The sequence below is a fragment of the Cupressus sempervirens genome, chromosome 5 (genome assembly GCF_028749045.1).
Source record: "Cupressus sempervirens isolate cs-2001-9-10 chromosome 5, ASM2874904v1, whole genome shotgun sequence".
Classification (NCBI taxonomy): domain Eukaryota; kingdom Viridiplantae; phylum Streptophyta; class Pinopsida; order Cupressales; family Cupressaceae; genus Cupressus; species Cupressus sempervirens.
The window spans coordinates 712,660,019-712,666,105 of NC_143122.1; the positions used below are offsets into that span (position 1 = coordinate 712,660,019).

The 6,087-nt window shown below is 32.0% G+C and overlaps 1 pseudogene; it reads right to left on the reverse strand.

Moving 5' to 3' along the window:
* Window positions 1-2,257: 2,257 nt before the first annotated feature.
* LOC149557981 (uncharacterized) lies at window positions 2,258-4,934 on the reverse strand (annotated as a pseudogene).
* Window positions 4,935-6,087: the final 1,153 nt, after the last annotated feature.

A 6,087-nucleotide genomic window follows, 5' to 3' on the forward strand; every position in this document is an offset into this window, starting at 1 on the left:
ATAATGGATCTACTTAAAGCCATTATTTTCAAATGCACGTCTACTTGCAAACAAAATTACCAAAACTCAGGCGATAATGCATACTAGACAAGGCTAGATCATTACTAAATTTAGATAATATTGGGATAGCAGGGCTACATATGTTATTCTTTGCTACATAAAAGCTACTCTAGGAAGGGTTCACATAAAGTACAAGGACCAATCTAACCCTTTTACCATCTCTTCCAGCTCATTTTTTCCTTACATAGAACTAACCATCTACTTCATATTCTATTTCGACTTCCTATCTCACTATTAAGTTTAGGACATCATCACCATGTGTCATAAAATCATATACTGCCTTTCCAAACTATGGATTTTCTACATGCTACTCATCTTCTTCAAAATCTTGAGTCATGGAACTAGTCATTAGATTTTTAGATGATTCAAATATTTTCTTTATAGTTGAATCATGACTTGGGTGTTCACCCCATGGTAGAAAAGAGTCTAATCGGTGATCTTTGGATGATGAAATTGTTGAAAGGTTACTTAGTCTGCTTTGTGTAGGTATAGACTTATCCTCCAATCGTGAAGTTGTTCCACAAGAAGATTGGCCTAAGTTGTACAATGATGGATAATGAATAACATCAAACTAAGATGAAATTGAGGTTTCAAATGATGTAGTTGATTCAGGGGAGGATGTCCCAAATAATCAAATGGATGTACATAAAGCCATTATTTTTAAATGCACATCTACTTGAAAACAAAATAACCAAAACTCAATCAATAATTCATATAGGAAAAGGCTAGATCATTACTAAATTTAGATAATATTGTGATATAAGGGCTACATATCTTATTCTTTGCTACATAAAAATTGCTCTAGGAAGGGCTCACATAAGGGTATGTGCAGGATCATGGTGTACCAAACTATGGCCTTAAGTGGTAGTGAAAAACCAGCAAATCAGGGTTATGTCAACTTGACACATAATTTTAAAGTGGTTCTGGACTTTATATCAAAAAGTTGTAAGAAAATAATTTGTAGGAAATTGAATCTAGTTTCTAAACTACAAGGCCTTATCTGGAGAAAAAATTATTTGATTGGTCAAAATTTTGGATTTTAATGTAGTACTACAAAAATTTTAGGGCAAAAATAAAAAGTAGGTGTATGTCTGACCACCTTAATCATAATCAAATGATAACATTTTTAAATATAATTTTAGATATAAAAATTAGACTCATGCTTGGATGTGACACATATTTTTGGAAATTTTTATTCCAAATAAATAATTAATTATGAATTTTCTACTATACTATTTTTAGAATTAAAAAACTCCTGTGTCTGACCACCTTAACTAGTTCAAAAAAAATCAAAATTAAGTTTTTTTTTTTTTTTTCTTATACTAGTTGAAGCATAGAATGTGAAACATCTTTTGGATTTCACAAACCTTATAAGGTTTGAAAGTTATAGCTATTTTTCAACCAGCATGTCAATCAGCACTTTGTAGCTAACTCCATTAGAAAATAAGTAATAATTACTTACTGAACTCGTAATTTGACAAAACTTATATTTATGAAAAGCTAAGAACATTCTTAAGAAACCCTTTTCATTGCATCAAATTTTAGTTTTAAAAAAGTCGTCAGCTACATGCTTGAAGTAAAAAGCACGTAAGAACATGCCAAAAACACATTTTTGGGATGTTTTAAAGATGACCATATAAGGTTGGTATTGAAAGATATAGTAGGAATTATAAAGGTATTAATTGTTTTCATTTAGTATCAGGATGGGTGGGAAAAAAATGGGAATAGATTTTGAAATTCTTTGAGGCATTTCAGAACTACATATTTTTCAGATCGCCACTTTTTGGCACACCATGATCCTGCACATACCCATAAAGTACAAGGACCAATCAAACCATTTTACCATCTCTTTCGGATCATTTTTTCCATACATAGAACTAACCATCTATTTTATATTCTATTTCAACTTCCTATCTAGCTATTAAGTTTAGGACATTATAACCACGTGCCATAAAATCATATAATGCCTTGCCAAACTGTGGATTTTCTACATGCTCCTCATCTTCTTAAAACTCTTGAGTCATGGAACTAGCCATTAGATTTTTTAATTGATTCAAATATTTTCTTTATAGTTGAATCATAACTCTAGTGTTCACCCCATGATATGTGAAGAGTCTAACTGGTGATCTTTGGATGATGAAATTATTGAAAGGTTACTTAGTTTTCTTTGTGTAGGTATAGACTTATCCTACAATCGTTAAGCTTTTCCATAAGAAGATTGGCCCAATTTGTACAATGATGGATAATGAATAACATCAAACTAAGATGAAATTGATGTTTAAAATGATGTAGTTGATTTAGGGGAGGATGTACCGAACAATCATGCATCATCTTCCTCCCCATTTGATGCTTCTAGAAGTATTTTTTTCCACATATTATCATAAATAGTAGATGCCAAAGAGGTTAAGTTTTCTTCTTCCACTTTAGGAGCATCAATACCTACTCCTACAAGATATTTGTTACCAAGTTAACTCCTAGGACCTTATCACCTAATAAACCATCATTGAGATGTGTTGCCCATGCATTTTTAGTTTTTATACTAACTAATGTAGATTGAGATTGCCTAACTTTTCTATAGAGAATGAGATCAGAAATACCTTGTGCAATAGTCAGATCATTAAAGCTAGTTGCAGAATCTATATGGTGATGATTTGAATAAATATCAATCAACTTAGAACTTATTGGACCAAGAGGAAGATCAAAGTTCATCATCTATCCACTCATGCTTGTTGTTTTCATGACTCTTTATATCTTTAATCAAATCATCTTGTGATTTTTCCATCTCATCTAGGACAATAAGAATTGGAGCAATTATAGAACTAAGGTCAGTGCCACCTGCTCCTTGGTCTTCACCATCACTAAGTTGTGTCTCTGTAAATTTTGTTTGCATTCCACCTTAAACTAGCATGTGAAGGAACTCATATATTTGCAATCTAAATGGTTCACCTAACCTTTTCTCTATTGTAATGAGAGATTTAGCTACTATAATCCTCACCTCCCAACTTCCACTAACTGCCCATCTTTGAAGGCACATTAAGGCTCCAAAAAGTGATGGATTTTTGAAACTAGAAGCTACTACCATTTTATCTACATTCCAAAATCATCAAAGCAACGTTAAATGATGCTTTAGACTCCCAAGCATACTTAGATGTAACATAATTTGCATTCTCCCCCAAAAACTAGACAACAATGTGTTGGAATTAAAGTGGAAAGAGTAAACTTCTGAGGGGAGGAGGGGGTGTGTGTGGGTGGTGAATTAGTAGTTTAACCTTGGACCCATAAAAAATTCACCATTCATTCATCACATGCATTAATATACTGAAAGAACATGTAAAGAATATGCATCTAAATCATATAACCATGTAAGCATTCACACACATAACACCAAATATGATTAACTAGAAACCCTCCAAGTGAGAAGGTAAAACTAGGGTGGAAATGAAACCCACAAATCTTCATTACTACATTAATAAAGCATATCCAATGAAGGTTACCATATTTTGACCATGAAACATGATCTAGCTTGTGAAAGGTCTTCCCTATTAAAGGCTTACAAAGACTGTTAGTTCTCACCTTGTTAGATGATTTCAAAACCTTGTTAGAAGTGTTCCTTCTTAGAGGACTTCAACTTACAACTAAGTAAGCACCCTATTAAAATATTTCATATAGCCTATTAGGACTACTCTTTTAAGATATTTAACTGAAATCACCTGTTAAAATGTCTCAGCATAGATCCTACAATTGGCACTTGCTTTCCTTGTAACAGGTCACCTCTACACAATAACTTATTGATCCTTCATGATTATATGTCTTAATTTTGTGTCCTTTCTTATATACTCTATTCTTCTCTAACCAATTCAACAATTTACTCTTTATTCTAAGTCACCTTGAATGCTCTGCAAACTATCTTGTTTGGTCCTCTAATTCAATCACTCACCAATAAAGAGTTTAGAGCTTCATCCTCCTTAAGAAGACTTTGGTGGCTTAGGGTTAGATATGAATCTATGACTTCACCCATTTTGCCACTTAATCCTTCCCATTTTCTGATTGGTTGCATGAAATTGCATAGGGAATCCAATTAGAGATTCATCCTTGTCTCCAAAATATTGAAATCTATCTTTAAGTCAGCTCAAAAATGGTTTACATAGTTGTTTGTACCATTACAAACAAATATGTCAAAACTACGTCACTCAACATATGAAGTCTCTAATGCTTGACATGCATTGTTCTATATAATATGACTTGACACCTACATTACTCGACATCCCGTTTGAATCACTCCACATGGTCTATCTACTTGGCACCTAAGTGACTTGACACATGAGTGAGTCGACACTCATTGCAACTCGGGATGGTCTAATAATTACATGTTGTGCTAGGCATGTATTACTAGTTTGACATGAACTAAGTAAATGACTTAAGTGTGTCGACACTCACTTGTCACAACCAATCTGAGATCAACACAATGTGCACTAATCATTAGACTGCAAGTGTAGACTTTGGATCTAAAGTAGAAACACGATATATGAATGAGAATGCCCCCATAGATCCATGTTGTAGTAGTGGAAAATCAAGGACTATAGTAACTGCTTCTAAAAAAGTATCCTTTCCACCTAGACCAGCTCAAACAAGACATGTTTTCCACAAAAGTTGAAGGATTTTTGCATCTATTTTCCAAGGAACTTTAGTTGTAAAAATAAAATCTAGTAATGTCATGGTCATTTCTGAGTAGCCTTGAAGTGAGCATGAAGTGTAAGAAAGATATCACATAGTAATGAGGATGGCCAAAACATATTTGAAAGCTTGCAAACAATTATTGCTTCAAGTTCATCAAATGACTCATTTGGACTTTTCATCCATATCAAAGCCCATAATTATATTTATATAGGTTTAATTTATGTTTATTTTTATAATTATGATGGATTGGTTTATGATTGGGGTTAGGTTCAGGGTTAAGGTTGAATATTAATTAAATTGTAAAGTGTTACTTTGATTATATTTTTCATAAAGGTTTATGATTTGGAAGGAAATTAACATAGTGTATGCTTATTTTTTATTTTGATTAATGACTAAGCTCAATTTTGTTTAGTATTAGATTTGGATTAAGTTTTTAGTTACAAATCTATTTGGCTTGGTAAGAGGTAATTAAGATTCAACATATAATTTTTTATGGTTTAATATGGTTTAGTGTTTGTATAGTTTTAGTATTATTATTTAATTAGATTTTTTTTTGTTTAGTCATGGTTGATGAAATGTATTACAATAATTAAATCTACTTTCATTAAAGGGTTCAATTTGCTACATTAAATGCTTAGTTAGATTTAGGGTTTTCACATGATTTTGATTACATTTAGTTTCATGTAAGGTAGAAAAATGTGAATCACAACAAAAATGATTTATTTTTATTTCATAAAAATATAATACACTAACTTATTTGTAAAGAATTCAATCTCTTTTCGTCATCTTTCCTCATTGCAAGTTGTCTTCAATTCATCATATTTTCATAAAAATAAAAGGTTAAGGGTGGTATTATTCTTAGTCCTTCTAAAGACTTTACACAAGATATGGTAAAAAAATGTCATTCCAGTTCTTTTAGTTGGCCCTATATTAATAGTCACTTTGCAAATGTCAAGCCGTGTGATTTGTATATTGTGAAAGCCCAATCCAATCTGAATGGTATTTCAACCACAATTTATTTTAGTGGTGAATATTTTCCAAATGGTTAATCTCACTCATTGAGGACCCTAAATTTGGTGATTTTTTTTTGCACTTTTGGGATGGCGGAGTCACTTGCACTTTATGAAAATCGAGTCGTATGCTCTAATCGATCGCCAATAATGAATAATAATTTTTATTTTGAAGATGAATTCACCAATTGAATATAATCTTTTCACATGGTAAATTAAAGCTTTTTGTGTACAATTTTTGGGGCTTGTCTTATTCGGTGGTCACACCAATATATGGTAAAACTTTAAGTTAGGTTATATAACAAGTACATATACTTGGCTATTTCTCTATTGTATAGAC